This window comes from Budorcas taxicolor, chromosome 2, assembly GCF_023091745.1.
Source record: "Budorcas taxicolor isolate Tak-1 chromosome 2, Takin1.1, whole genome shotgun sequence".
Lineage (NCBI taxonomy): Eukaryota > Metazoa > Chordata > Mammalia > Artiodactyla > Bovidae > Budorcas > Budorcas taxicolor.
The window spans coordinates 117833710-117849154 of NC_068911.1; positions in this window are offsets into that span (position 1 = coordinate 117833710).

Here is a 15445-nt window from a genome sequence, read left to right on the forward strand (position 1 = left end):
CATCTCGACCCTGATAAAAGCTTAGGAGCCTAGTTCCTTCCATAATTCAGAGATCATGTCTGGCATTTTGTGTTATCTTCTTGGTCAAGGTCAAAACCAATAGACTTGTAAATCATAAACACTTTCTAATTAAGGAAACCAGATAGATGCTGCTGGGTCTGTGGCAGAACCAGGAGAGACTTTTTCCCCACCTGGGATTTTCCCCCTACTTGGGGCTTTTATAGTTCCTATGACATCTGGGCGTTTCTTTGTAATGGAATCAAATCTCAGCTATATGACATTTTATATGTGTGTGTTTGTGACTTATTAATAACAGTAGCTAATCACGATGGTGTGATCACTCACCTAGAGCCAGACATCCTGGAACGTGAAGTCAAGTGGGCCTTAGGAAGTATCACTACGAACAAAGCTAGTGGAGGTGATGGAATTCCAGTTGAGCTGTTTCAAATCCTGGAAGACGATGTTGTGAAAGTGCTGCACTCAGTATGTCAGCAAATTTGGAAAACTCAGCAGTGGTCACAGGACTGGAAAAGGTCAGTTTTCATTCCAATCCCAAAGAAAGGCAATGCCAAAGAAAGCTCAAACTACTGCACAATTGCACTCATCTCTCATGCTAGTAAAGTAATGCTCAAAATTCTCCAAGCCAGGCTTCAGCAATATGTGAACTGTGAACTTCCAGATGTCCAAGCTGGTTTTAGAAAAGGCAGAGGAACCAGAGATCAAATTGCCAACACCCACTGGATCATGGAAAAAGTGAGAGAGTTTCAGAAAAACATCTATTTCTGTTTTATTGACTATGCCAAAGCCTTTGACAGTGTGGGTCACAATAAACTGTGGAAAATTCTGAAAGAGATGGGAATACCAGACCACCTGATCTGCCTCTTGAGAAACCTGAATGTAGGTCAGGAAGTAACAGTTAGAACTGGACATGGAACAACAGCCTGGTTCCAAATAGGAAAAGGAGTACGTCAAGGCTGTATATTGTCACCCTGCTTATTTAACTTATATGCAGAGTACATCATGAGAAACGCTGGGCTGGAAGAAGCACAAGCTGGACTCAAGATTGCTGGGAGAAATATCAATAACCTCAGATATGCAGATGACACCACCCTTATGGCAGAAAGTGAAGAAGAACTAAAGAGCCTCTTGATGAAAGTGAAAGAGGAGAGTGGAAAAGTTGGCTTAAAGCTCAACATTCAGAAAACGAAGATCATGGCATCTTGTCCCATCACTTCATGGCAAATAGATGGGGAAACACTGGAAACAGTAGCTGACTTTATTCTTTTGGGCTCCAAAATCACTGCAGATGGTGACTGCAGCCATGAAATTAAAAGATGCTTACTCCTTGGAAGGAAAGTTATGACCAACCTACACAGCATATTTGAAAGCAGAGACATTACTTTGCCAACAAAGGTCCGTCTAATCAAGGTTATGGTTTTTCCAGTGATCATGTATGGATGTGAGAGTTGGACTATAAAGTTGAGTACAAAAGAATTGATGCTTTTGAACTGTGGTGTTGGAGAAGGCTCTTGAGTGTCCCTTGGACTGCAAGGAGATCCAACCTGTCCATCCTAAAGGAGATCAGTCCTGGGTATTCATTGGAGGGACTGATGTTGAAGCTGAAACTCTAATATTTTGGGCACCTGATGTGAAGAGCTGGCTCATTTGAAAAGACCCTGATGTTGGGAAAGATTGAAGGCAGAAGGAGAAAGGGATGACAGAGGATGAGATGGTTAGATGGCATCACCGACTCAGTGGACATGAGTTTGGGTAAACTCTGGGAGCTGGTGATGGACAGGAAGGCCTGGCGTGCTGCAGTTCATGGGGTCTCAAAGACTCGGACACAATTGAGCGACTGAACTGAACTGAACTGAATAACAGTAGCTAAACTGTTTGCCATCCCTGGTAGCTCAGATGGTAAAGAATTCACCTGCAATGCCAGACGGCCTACGTTCAATTCCTGGGTTGTGAAGATCCCCTGGAGAAGGGAATGGCAACCCACTCCAATATTCTTGCCTGGAGAATTCTATGGACAGAGGAGTGTGGCAGGCTACAGTCCATGAAGTTGCAAAGAGCTGGACACAAGCGAGTGACTCACACTTTCGCTTTCACACACATACAGCATTATACCAGATGGAGTTCTCTAGTCCTCCCTTTATTTTATTTCATTTATGCTTATTACAACCTTCTTAGGCTGAATAATGCCCCCCAACCCAAGATGTTCACATACTAATTTCTGGAACCTGTGAGTATGTTCCCTTACCTGGTAAGAGACTTTGCAGACGTGATGAAGGATCTGGAAGTGGAGAAGTTATCCTGGATGATCAGAGTGGGCTTGATGTGATCATGAGGGACAGAGATAGGAGATTAAGGAGAAGAGAAGACGGAGGAAGGGGGAAGAAGCAAGAAAGGTCAAAGAGGTGAGGCCCAGATTTTTTGCTGGAACCTCCAGCAGGAACCAGCCCTGTGGATGCCTTGATCTCAGCCCCATAGGAATCATTTTGGACTTCTGACCTTCAAAACTAAAACAAAAAATGTGTGTTGCTTTAAGCCAGCAAATTTGTGGTAATTTGTCACAACAGCAATAGGAAACAAATATAGATAGGTGCTATTAATGTCTCTGTTTTACATATGAAGAGACTGAGGCACAGAGAGAGATTAAATACTTCATTTAAGGTCACACAACGGGAAGTGGCAGAACGGGGAATCAAATAGCTCCCGCTGACTTGACTACTATGCTGTTTGACCTAAGACAAGGCACTCTACTTCCCCGATTCTCAGTTTTCTCATCTCTAAAAAGTAGCTAATGATCCCTGTACACCAGTTTGTTAGGGGGATTAAATGAGATACTACTTAATATTCTAGGTGGGAAGATGGTGGTAATGATGATCGTGATGATGGTGATGACGATGGTGGTGATAATGATAATGGTGGTGGTGGTTATGACACTGATGGCGATAGTTATGGTGAGAATAAAAGATGCCCATTGTGAGATGCAGAAAGTCAGCAGTGTGCCTTTGAGAGGGAGAGTGTAGAGCGGATAGGCCAAGAGAGTTCTGGAGGAGGATGTTTTTGCTCTTGCTTCTGCTCTACTTTTGGCTTTGTTCTTAGCCTTCGAATGTCTTTTATTCAAGCTACTGCCCAAACAGCCCTCCTCATCATGCCAACCCCTTGTCCCAGCTGCCCTCCTTCCCTGCCACATGGTCATATGTGGCTTGACATTTTAACCAGCTTCTTTGTACTAATAACAAGGACCAGAGCAGAATCCAAAGAGGAGATTGCTCTCAGCCTAGAGAAACCATCAGAATCTCTCACGTACTGTTCCTTGGTCCAGCTGTCAACTCAAACAAGAGGCAACAGGGAAATTCTCAGTGGGAATTGGGAAAGTGGATTTTGAGAGATCAAAGTAGATACATATGCATATATGGAATTTTTTTCTGAATATAGAAGGTCTATATAAGATTATTGTATAAAATAGAGGAATGGATAAAGAATAATATTCTTCTCTAATCTTACCACTGGAGAGAATTACCACTGTATTATTTTGTTTATTACCATTGTGTAGTTTCCACTGTATTTTCAGTGTATTTTATATCCACTGTATTTTCCACTGTGTATTTTCAGTGTATTTTCCACTCATCTTTTTTTCCTCTGTGTTGATAAATACTGTGGATAGATTTGTATCTTTTCTTTTTAAAAAATATTTTATTGGAGTACACTGTTGGGTTAGTGTATCTTTACGCTTTTCAGTTAATAATCTATTGTGATTTAAGGTATCAGTAAATCTTGTTCAAAAGATGTATTTTTATTATTTTGTAAGATATTCTATTTGCATTCTATTTTCTGTCTTACTAAAAATATTTATTTACTTGGCTGCATCGGATCTTACTTGCGGCATGCAGGATATTTTGGTTGTGGCATGTGGGATCTGGTTCCCTGACTAGGGATCAAACCTGGGCCCCCTGCTTTGGGAGCTTGGAGTCTTAGCCACTGGACTAGGGAAGTTCTTCTAGTCTCTTTATATCATATGTGTCTGAATGGATATGGAGGATGAATCTCATCAGCATTTTAAAGATTTTGAATAACTTCCTTGTTGATTTTTTGGGTCCATTTCTGGGTAAAGCCAGCCCAGCAGTGATGGTGGTCTTGTTTCAGGAGATCAGGACAGGGAGGAAGATGAAACAGTCTTTCTTTTTTCAGAGGATGTGTGTGAGCCTGTGCTTTTGGGGGAGAAAAGGGGCTAGTCTTGAGGACCCAGAGGCCTTTCCATGTGTCATCATGGGGCCTCTTTGACTCTGCCTTGACGTTCTGGAAGCGCCTCAGTTTTCAGCTAAATAAAATCGGCTCTTAGATGTGTGGTTTTTTGTTTTTGGCCAAGTATTGCTCAAATGCAGTAAATGAGAAACAAGGTTTGCAATACTTCTGATGGGTTCCCTCCTTTGTCCAGGTTTGAAATTTGCATAATATCTCTCCAACAAGCTTTTTCTTCAAAAGCGTGAAAACATCCCTCTGAGGAAGAAGCTCTGGGACAGATATTCAATGAGGGTCAAGATCTGGGCTTCTATGACACCCTGGACTTGTTTTTATCTTAGCCTGGAGGGACCATTCTCCAGAGGTGACACCCTGATGAACCACACCTGCCAGTGTTCATGCCTTGCTCGGTCTGCCCTTGACTCTGGGTAGCCCCATGGCTTGCTTTTGACCAATGCAGCAGAAGAGACTTTGCCTAACTCCTGAGATTTTGTCATAAGAGTCCTCATGGCTTCTGGGAGAAGCCATTTACCATCATGATGGCCATGCTGTGAGGAAGCAAAATAGCCCAGTGGGGGGCTTACAGGGCCTTGGGTCAGCACCCAGCTGTGGAGCCCAATGTGTGAGTGAAGCGCCATCTTCAATATCCAGCCCAGTCGAGCCTTCAGATGACTCCAACTCCATTCACCATAAGTGTAGACTGCAACTACGTGAAAGATCCACAATAAAAATCCCTCAGCAGATCCACTCAACCCACGAAACATAAGGGAACAGTGATAAACAAGTGTTTGGTGCTGTGGTTTTGTTTTGTTGGCCAGGACAGGTGCACTGTGGGATCTTAGTTCCTCAAACAGGGATCGAACCTGGGCTCTGACAGTGAAAACACAGAGTCCTGACCAATGCACCACCAAGGAATTCCCATAAAATGTTGTTTTAAGACACTATATTTGTGATAATTTGTTTCACAGTAATAGATAATCCAAATTTATTACCTGTAACATATTATAAGCATTTCTTAACCTCAAGAAACCAGGCACTCTTTGAAGGCAGAACCTGTATCTTAGCATTTTTGGTACTGCAAGCTAAATCCTGCAGCATAATTGAAACAAGCTGGGAGAGTTCAAGCAGTACTTTATGGAAAGCCCTGGAATAACAAAAGAAGAAGCTACAGAGAACAGCATAAAATGTACAGTCTATCAAAACACGTGTCGTTCATTTTCTGCTTATGGTCCACCATGGAATGCTTTCCTACTAGCGCTTGTGAAATTCGCTTAGTTGTGTCCGACTCCTTAAGACCCCGAGGACTATAGAGTCCATGGAATTCTTCAGGCCAGAATACTGGAGTGGGTAGCCTTTCCCTTCTCCATGGGATCTTCTCAACCCAGGGACTGAACCCAGGTCTCCTGCATTGCAGGCGATTCTTTACCAGCTGAGCTACAAGGGAAGCCCAAGGATACTGGAGAGGGTAGCGTCTAGCTCCTGGTCGGCTCCTATGTGACAGGGGTCATTCTTTTTTCTTTTTTTACTTTTGAAGAAGTAAATATACTTATTTAAAATAAGTTGTTTTAAAATTAAAGAAGTCTTCCTCTCATTCCTGTCTGCATCCACTCAGTTCCCTTCCCTAAAGGCTCCAATATTTTTGGTTTTACTTATACTTTTCTAGAAATATTAGATGACATATATTATCTAGCTATCTATCTCTCCATCCATCCACACATACTCGTGTGTGCTGGCATACTATGTACTCTGTTTTCATATAAAATATATCTTGAGATCTTTTCATTTTGTTCTTTTATATGTCTTTTATTGAAAAGAATATATGTTATATAAGAATATGCATATATATGTTGGGCTTCCCAAGTGACTCAGTGGATAAAGAATCTGCCTGCCAATGCAGGAGACACAGGAGATGTTGGTTCTATCTCTGGGTCAGGAAGAGGGCAAAGCAACTCACTCCAGTATTCTTGCCTGGAGAATCCCATGGAGAGAGGAGCCTAATAAGCCACAGTCCATAAGGTCACAAATAGTTGACATGACTGAAACGACTGAGCAAGCATATACGTGTTATGTTGCAATCCACAATTTATTTTATATTCTCTTGGTGAAAGGCATGTAGATTATTGATGAAAGTGAAAATCAGTCAGTTGTGTATGACTCTTTGTGACCCCACGTACAATAGAGTCCATGGAATTCTCTAGGCCAGAATACTGGAGTGGGTAGACGTTCCCTTCTCCAGGGGATCTCCCCAACCCAGGGATCAAACCCAGGTCTCCCGCATGGCAGGCAGATTCCTTACCAGCTGAGCCACAAGGGAAGCCCAAGAATACCAGAGTGGGTAGCCTATCCTTTCTTCAGTGGATCTTACCCACCCAGGAATTGAACCAGAGTCTCCTTCATTGAAGGCAGATTCTTTACCAACTGAACTTTTCCAATCTGGAAGCCCAGATTATTGCTAATGTTTTGCTATTTAAAACAACACCGTTATGATAACTGTATACAAATACTATTCCACGCTTATGTATTTCTCTGGAGGATATATCCCTAGAAGTGGCATTGCTAGGTCTGGCTGTCCAAGTTCGTGATTCCTGTGGGGGGGATGTTTGCAGGAGAAACCCCATCTGGCCACTAAATGCAGAGATGGCACTGGCACCTGGACATGCTTGCCACCACAGCAAGACTAGCTCTCCAAGGAGTGCATGGCCTTGGGGAGATATGATTTTTGCTCCAACAGCCTAAGGCATTAAGTGCTGGGTGTTGAGGGGTCTTGGGGACTAGCTTGGAGAGGTGGATCATTGAGCTTAGGTGCAAAACCCAGAGAGTTATTTTCACATGTAAAACTGATTTTATGCAGGTATTGGCTAAAACGAGGGTGAGCTACATGCTGAATCTTTAAGAACTGTTTCAGAGTTTCCTAGAAGAATGGACCAAATCCTGGCTTTACCTCCTGGCCCAGCAACAGTTCCTACAAGCTACTGAAAGTTTTAAAACGTTGTTTCACTTAGAAATAATCTCTAGCTCAGACTTTGTTAAGTTAGACTGGCCTTTTCCCTGAGCTAAAAGTCCAGAGAAGGGCTTTTTATCAGCATTGCAGGCAAGTAGGCCCTTTAGTCGGAGAAGGCAATGGCACCCCGCTCCAGTACTCTTGCCTGGAAAACCCCATGGACGGAGGAGCCTGGTAGGCTGCAGTCCATGAGGTTGCTAAGAGTCGGACATGACTGAGCGACTTCCCTTTCACTTTTCACTTTCATGCGTTGGAGAAGGAAATGGCAACCCACTCCAGTATTCTTGCCTGGAGAGTCCCAGGGACGGGGGAGCCTGGTGGGCTGCCGTCTCTGGGGTTGCACAGAGTCGGACACAACTGAAGCGACTTAGCAGCAGCAGCAGCAGCCGCAGGCCCTTTAGTTCGGTCAGGGGCAATTCTCAGGTATGGCCAGAAGATGGCACTGGACACAAATGATTCCACCGGCAGTAAGGCCTCTCAGAGATGCTTCGATGTCCAGATCCAGCCCGAGTTCCATGGCCTTTCCCTAAGCTTTTGAAGCACATAATCCTTAGTAGAACATGATGTCAATGAGGAAGCCAAAACCAGGAAAGGACACAGAATGAAAGCAAGCCAACAAACAAACAATACTGAGCAAAACAGCAAAATGAGTGTCAGACAGTTGTCTGGTTCCCATGGGTACCAAACTGGCATTAGGGAAGCTGCCTTTCCCTGCCCCCAGTTCAGTCCATGAGGCTCTTGTCCACACTTTGCAAAGTCTCAGCCTTGGAGGCATCTTTGCTCGGCCTTTCCAGGGTCTTCTGTGGTTCTCAGGGCCACAGCTTCATCTTCTGACCTTGTGTCCCCTGCTGCTTGCTATCCTTGATCTCAGGTGACCTTGACCTGCAGCAGCTTGAAGCAGGAATTTGGTTCCCAACCAGAGATTGAGGCTGGGCCGTGACAGGGAGGGTGCTGAATCTTAGTCACTAGGCCATGATGGCCAAGGGTCAGTGACAAGGCCCTGGTCGCATGACTGCAGAAAATGAATTTCTACAAAAAAAAGGAAAGTAGCAAAACAAGGAAGTGTTTATTAGGAGAGAAAAAAAGAATACATGTGGATAGATTCATGCGCGAGTTCAGAGAGAGAGCTGTGCTTTCATGTGCAGTTTGAATCACTTGTGTGGGGCATTTCATCTGGGTTTCCTTCTACCAGTATTCCCGTTCTGCCTGATCCTGAGTCTGTATTTGATTTATCTCAGGGTCCTCCCATTGTGTGTGAAAGAGGCCTACGGGTAAGTTGGCATCACCTACTACAGGGTAGCAACCCTCCCTTTTTTACCTCCAAGGAGCCTTATCTGTGTTTGTATAGTTGGAAAGGTCTCCCTGATGTCAAGAATGAGAAATATGTGGTCTCCTATCTGGGCAGGGCTCAGCTCCTTCTCTTTTTTATCTTGGAGTATTTGTCCAAGGGGACATTCTCATGCTGTTCAGTCTGGGGGCCCATCTCTCTCTTGCCTCACCCTCACTCTCAGGCCCAGCGTCCCCTAACCATCTTCTGGAGGGCCAGCCAGCTTTGTTCCCGTCTGACTGTAGGGCTGGTGGGAAGTGCACATGCCTCCTGTGGAATGTTTATACTTGCTTCCTAGCCCTTCTTTCTCGGCCTCCCTCCCTCTCTCCTGAGTGAAGTCTCCATGGCCTTGCAGAGGTTGGAAAAATCATGACTTCTGGGCATGGACCAGGTTTCCTTCTCCTGAGTGTCGTGTGGGGGGACAGTATCTGGATGGGTCTCTTTGTGACCTGTGGCCCAAGAGATGTCTTTATAAAGATGGACTGTTGGGGCTGGGATGTGAGGACCTCCTGGCTAAATAGAAGTGATGGGGCACAGATGCTGATCTGATGATGCTGTCCACAGTGGCACTGTCCTCCTCTCTCAGGGAACCTCTTTCCCCCTGAGGACAGGGATGCTCCTGGATTGAGCTGGGTCTAGACAAATGTCAGAGGGTGGTAAAACTGGTTGACATCCAGAGTGGCAGCTGCCCCCTCAACCTTGGCATGGCTGGGCCTGAAACCAGGCAAGACCCTGTGGGGCTCCTGGGCACAAAAGCCTTTCTGTGTCCCCCATTTCTTGATTACAGGAAACAGGCTTTGTTCAGCCTCCATGATCGTCCCTGAGTTCCAAAGGGCGGGTTCAAACAGTTGCTGATTAGGGAAGAGAGGGGTGCAGAGACAAGGAGATGCAGCCAAGAAACATCAGTGTAGCCTTGGGGCAGCATTCTGGTTCTCCCTCAACAGAGAGTGGCCAAAGGAAACCCAGATGAAATGCCCCACATAAGTGATTCAAACTACACACGAAAGCACAGCTCTCTGAACTCCCCCATGAATCTATCTACATGTGCGTGTGGGACACCCACAACAGTACCTTTGAGCTGTTTTGCAGGTACTGAAGCCCCCACCAGGTGGGAGAGGTTAACTGTTTCCTGCCCACAAGCAGGTAGACCCAGATCAGTTGGAATCAGAAGATTGATGATGCTGACTCCTGATTACCTCACCACCAATTGTCCATGAGTTGATTACACCCTTCTCTTTGAACCATTGCTATAAAACTCCTCACCACCTGATCCAGGTGGGGACACACAGTCTTGAAGGCATTAGCCCACTGAGGCCCCCTTTGCCTGGCAAAGCAATAAAGCTGTTCTTTCCTGCATCACTCAAAACTCTGTCTCTGAGATTGAATTCTGTGCTGGGGTACAGAGGCCAGATTCGGTTTCAGTTCTCACCTTGCCTACCCCTACCTGTATATGCTCCTGATTGCAGCTCTGGTCCTGCTGCTTCTGATTCTGCTCCTTGCTGTTGGAGTGACACCTGATGTAGGTTTGAGTGACACCTAGGTTATAACGTTCTGACACCCAGGTGCTCTGTGGAGGAGGTGAAGGCCAGCAAGGTTAATGAGACTCAAGTCTTTAGCTAGACATGAAAAGAGGCACAGGATATGAAAAACAGAGACGGAGGAAGCAAAGCAATAAAGAAAATGGAAATCTTGAAATCTTGAGCTGTTTGGGGAGTCTAGTCTCCAGAGGTGGACGAAGCCATAGGAAATAAATTGGAGTATGGCACAAAGCCTGGCTTTCGAAGACCAGAAATTTCCTTGGGGCGAAAGAAGGGGCCAGAAAGGGCAGAGCTGTCCTATAAAGCAAGCCTTTTCTTTTCTTTCTTTCTTTCCTTATTATTATTATTTTTTTTTTTGCAGATGCCTGCACTGTGACTGGAGAAGGAAATGGCAACCCACTCCAGTATTCTTGCCTGGAGAATCCCATGGACAGAGGAGCCTGGAGGGCTACAGTCCATGGGTTTGCAAAGAGTTGGACATGACTGAAGTGACTGAGGATACACGCATACGCTATGAGCCAAAGGGATGAGAAAATTGTCCAGCTTTGCCCACAGCCTCTCCAGGTGCCAGACCCAGGCCTATAGCCCTGCTGGATGACGCAGGCACTGTGCAGACCTGTCGAGGATGAGGAGATGGACAGAGCTCTTCGTCTCTCCCTCATCAAGTGGATGTTGGCCATCACATATTGATCACTTAGTAAATGCCCATTTCTATGCTAAGTTTTGTGTGTATACCTCTTCATTTAGAGGGCTTCCCGGAATGCTCAGTTGGTAAAGATCAGCCTGCAATGCAGGAGACCTTGGTTTGATTCCTGGGATGGGAAGATCAGCTGGAGGAGGGATAGGCTACCCACGCCAATATTCTTAGGCTTCCCGTGTGGCTCAGCTGGTAAAGAATCTGCCTGCAATGCCAGAGGCCTGGGTTGAATACCTGGACTGGGAAGATCTCCTGGAGAAGGGAAGGGCTACCCACTCCAGTATTCTGGCCTGGAGAATTCCATCGACTACAATACTTTGGCCACCTGATGTGAAGAACTGACTCTTTGGAAAAGACCCTGATGGTGGGAAAGATCGAAGGCAGGAAGAGAAGGTGATGACAGAGGATGAGATGGTTGGATGGCATCACCAACTTGATGGACATAAGTTTGAGCAAACTCCAGGAGTTGGTGGTGGACAGTGAAGCCTGGGGTGCTGCAGTCCATGGAGTCTCAAAGAGTCGGACATGACTGAGTGACTTTCATGTCCACATCCTTTTAATTTAGACCTTGCATCAACTCTCCAAACTAGGTCCTTCTGTCCACTCCATTTTACAAATGAGGACTCTGAGGTGCTGTCGGTGTGTTACCTGCTGGAGCATCCTAACCAGGGGTATGTGGGCCTGGCGGGAAGCCTGCTTTCAGCTGCAGAAGCCCCACAGGCTGATGCTCTCATCCTCAGTGATGTGGTGTCTTGTTGCTTGTGTTCCAACCCATTGTCACAAGGAGTCAGGGAAAACCATGCTCTCAAGTTTTGGGAAAGCAAGGCAGAAAAACTGGACCACCGTCACTCCCAGCCCTCATCATTCTCCTTCTGGGCCTGTATCCTTTCTTCTCTGTCATGGGATCCTCTCCCTGGGTCACCTAGCCACCACAGGGGAGAAGGGAAGGACATCTGGGGTTGAGCAGAAGCATCACCAAGTGTCAGAGAGGTTTGGAAGTGGGGAGGATGGGGCTTGGCTTTTAGTCAGGGATGGGCAGGTTGCAGACTGGCAGTGTTGGGCTCCGAGCAGCATGTGAGATCTTGGTTCCCCAACCAGGGACTGAACCCACAGTCCCTGCAGTGGAAGCTTGAAGGCTTAACCACTGGACTGCCAGGGAAGCCCCACATCTTCTTTCTGTTGTTTTCTTTTCTTCTCTCAAAGCCTTCACCCATCATTCCAAGTGAAGCAGGAGGTGGTTTCTGCATCGCTGTGTGGCGACTGCTCAATACAAACCTGCTTTATTTGTCTTGTCAGGAATCCCTAAAAATCTGGCTAGTGTTTTTGTGCCCTGTTGGCTATAATTGGAAAGCCTGGCCATTGTGAGACCAGGGCTGTGGCCTGGGTGGGAAAGCGGTTCAGAGGCAGATACTGGGGAGTCACCAAGAGGGAAGAAAAGGGCGCTGCAAGCAGAGTCATCAAAGTTATTATTCTCAGGCTTGGAATATTTTAAGATCTTGATACTGACCAGTGTTGTTGGCCTTCTTCAATCTGTAGAAATCGATCAAAGGCCAGACAAAAAATTCAAGCAAAGCTTTATTTGGGCTAATCTGGCTGCATGAAGGAATTAAAACAGATATGTAATAGGTTCCTTTGAATGATCACTCCCTGAGTGATGGGTGAGCTGGGTCCTTATACAGGGATGAGGGTAAAAGGTGAGTCCAGGGGTCCAGCTGGAGAGGTGGCTTAGGTGGTTTGCCTACCCTTTTGGTGGTGCTGTGTGGAGGGGGCCTGTGAGGTACCCTGCTTTTGCTCCTGACCCCCTGCTTTTGTTCCTGACTCTTCAGAAGTAGCAGTTGCATTTTTGGTCTTTTGTATCTCCTTGCCCATAATTTTGCTCCACCTGTGAATGCACACAATAATTTTAGTCCCTTATAGTTTATTTCTATTTTGTTGCTTGAGGAAATGTTTTTCCAGGTGCAAGCACTGCAGCAAAGGATCCCAGGTCCCAGCCTATCTCAGTCTCAGTTTCTTCTTAAAGAACAAGAGACAAATGAGGCCACAAATATATTGATCTGGGTAAGGAAGACCTTGTTTGGAGGAATGCTACATCTCCAGGGTTGGCTGGTAGAGGATGCTAATGTGAAAGTCAAGGCCAGTGTAGTGGTGTGGACAGGGGTCTTGCTGTCCCCTGATCTGGTTGACCCTACTCAGTTGGGACACTAGTTCTGGGAACTGGGAGATCCAGGCTGGGTCCCACTGCCTCTGAATAGAAACAGATGTCCTCTGTCTGCCTTCTTGCCTTCTGATGTAAGACTCTCTGGGCCTGCCCACCTGGCCAAGCTCCCTGGTTGGATTGGGTGGTGTTGAGGGAGACCAGTGGGCAGAAATCAAGGTTATGGGGAATGAACCTCCAGTGTTTGGAGGTGGGGACTTCACCTTGTACCCAGCCAACTCCAGAGAATTCTGTCTAGGCAGACTCAGCTCTCAGTTCCTTGGAAGCTGGAAGCATCTGGAGAAGAGTGAGCTGAACAGTTTACAACAGGAGAACATACCAGGTTGTATTCAGTGCTTTCTTTTTTTGGCTCCATATTTACAGCCTAATGCTGTGGCCTTGATCCTAGGGTTTTCTCCTTGGCAAAGAGACAAAACTTTTCCTTCTAGCCTGGTTGCACTGAGGCTGCCCTAAGGATGGCGGAACATGTGCTGGAAGGGCTTTGGCTGGGCAGGCAGCTGTTGACAGCCTTTCCTTCCATCTGTGAGAAAAGTGGGGCTGGTGGGAAAGTTAGAGCCAGGCAGGCCAGCAGGCAGATAGTTTCTCCCCTCTGAGCAGAGTCCTGGAATCCTGGTGTTTTGCCAGAAGTTTTATTTTCATTTTAGGTTTAAAAGTTTCATTAACAAAATAAACCACATATATATATATAAAATATTCATATATTAAAAATATATAAATTTTATATTATATATAACATAATACAATTATATTATATATTATAATTATATACTAATTATTATATGTTACAACATATTATAATATAATATATATTTTATATAATTCATATATTTTATATATATATAAAATCAATTTGGGTAAAAACCTATATCCTGACTTAAACAGCTTTGGGAAGTCCTGAATGACAGCCATCTGGAGTCCCTATTGGGAAAGGGTCCCTGATGGTGGATCCACCCCATGGATGAGACTTCAAATTGCAGTTGTGGGGGCTCCTGCTTATAATCCCAGGATGCAAACATATCATCATCAGTTTGCATGCAAAATGCCACTCCGGTTTCTCTTTAACTTTTACAATGCTATTTGTTTCACCTTGTGAGTCATGTGATTTCCTTAGACTGGAGGGGGCTGGCCAGGCTCCCAGGGGTTCAAGGAATTCTAAGACCCACTCCTTTTCTTTTCTAAACTGCCACTTGGCTTGCTGATAATAATTGGTGTGCTTGCAAGCAGGGATGTAGTGCAGGCAGGGTCCAGGCAAGGTCAGAAGTCAGTCAGAGACCTGCTCCCCTACTTCTGAAGCCTGAACAAGACTGCTGCTAAGTCTCTTCAGTCATGTCCCAACTCTGTGCGACCCCATAGACGGCAGCCCACCAGGCTCCCTCATCCCTGGGATTCTCCAGGCAAGAACACTGGAGTGGGTTGCCATTTCCTTCTCCAATGCATGAAGTGAAAACTGAAAGTGAAGTTGCTCAGTCTTGTCCGACTCTTAGCGACCCCATGGACTGCAGCCTACCAGACTCTTCTGTCCATGGGATTTTCCAGGCAAGAGTACTGGAGTGCGGTGCCATCGCCTTCTCCGTGAACAAGACTACCTCCATATTAATTTCTCCAGCACCTGAGGATATTGGGGGCAGGGTAGGCAAGAGGTTGGTAGTTTGAGGAGTTTGTGTAGGTTTAGCATAGACCTGTTTGTGGTCTATGCTGTATCAACATGGGCGACTGCATCAGATGAAAGAGGGCCTGATTGGCACTCCTGGGTCACAGAATTGTTGTGACCCCGTGTTCCTGCATCCTAAGGGGAGGGGACGCTGAGTTGGGACCAGGGGAACTGCTGGCAGGGTGAGGGGCTGCACATCTGTCCCTCTGCCTCACAGGCTGTGGACAGGGTGCAAAGCACATGTGTTTGGGAACTGGTATCTGCTCTGCTCCTCCCACATCTGTGTCCTCCTGCCACGACAAGTGAGGTGGGCCTGGCTATATTTGGAGGACAGCCTTTCCTTCCCTATTCTGAACTCACAATTTGTCAAGAGAGTCCCCATCCCTCCCCTGGCAGGGCTCCCAGGTGGCTGTGAAGAGGGTGTGGCTGTTTTTCCAGAACATCAACCTCCAAGAGTCAGAGATGCTCCTTAACAATCTGCTATGGATTGACTGTGAATTTTTTTAAGCCTTCCCTGAACCTGTTTATGTTTCATTAAACTCTTTTATTGATCCTCTTAATTTTCTCTGCACTGATTTACTCTGGGCCCTGACTCCACACGCCTCTCCCTGGCTCCTGGCCACAGGAGTTTCTCAAGCGCGTCTCTGCTTCAGGCCTTGGCCAAGGGGCAAAGCCCGCAGACCTGGTCTTGGTGTCCCCACTGTCTGTCACCACCCATTCCTGTTCCTCTATATCCAGGAGGTGCTCAGACCTCCCCCTCCTCGG